The following is a 797-nucleotide window of genomic DNA, read 5'->3' as shown; positions in this document are numbered from 1 at the left end:
GGGATTCTACTCAACTATAAAATTATGTTATTTTCTACTTAATGGTTGGAAGTGGAGGTCATCATTTCTCATTATATGAGAGAATAAAAAAATCAAGGATTAAATATTTTCTTTTATATGTGAAAATTAATGATAGAATAAAAAGGAGACCTCAAAAAATACTAGGAAGGTTAATGAAAGGTAAGAGATGAGAGGAAGGAATGAGTTAAAGTAGTGGTATTTGTCACGACCCCTCGCTGGCAAGGGAAAACACGACACAGGATTCTTCTTTCAGCAGTTTATTCAGGCCTTGAGTCATGTATCATCTTCTAGCGCCCGCCCCCGACACACCCAAGCACAGCTTAATAAAGCCTCCAGCATACCAATCTTAAGCTGCCACGTGGACCTTTCTCATAGGATGGGAAGGGATTGTGTGCCAATTCTCCATATTAGGAGTTGTTTATCACAGGCCACAGTGGAAGCCGGCGCCATCTTCTAATGGCGGCCACGGTCCAATTAGAACAGCTCACCACAGTTCCCCCTTCTATTTTATAAAACAATGCAGGTGAAAGTAGAGGTCCTATCCCACTGTGCAGAAGTGGCTGCAATGTATGGTTCAGTCCTAAGGAGGCGCCTTCCCCAGACCTGACCCCATATCAGCCGACGCCTTTTTTCGTAGGGCGGGGCGTGGACGTCAAACCCGCATGCAATAGGACATGCTTCCCTTGAGGTCCGTTGAGGGATCACTCAAGTGCAGTGCCTTGCCTCACATCCTGCATCGTGACGACGGCGAGAAGTAGGATAACACAGGTAGCCTG

This window comes from Marmota marmota, unplaced genomic scaffold (assembly GCF_001458135.2).
Source record: "Marmota marmota marmota unplaced genomic scaffold, marMar, whole genome shotgun sequence".
Classification (NCBI taxonomy): domain Eukaryota; kingdom Metazoa; phylum Chordata; class Mammalia; order Rodentia; family Sciuridae; genus Marmota; species Marmota marmota.
This window is presented reverse-complemented; position numbering follows the sequence as displayed.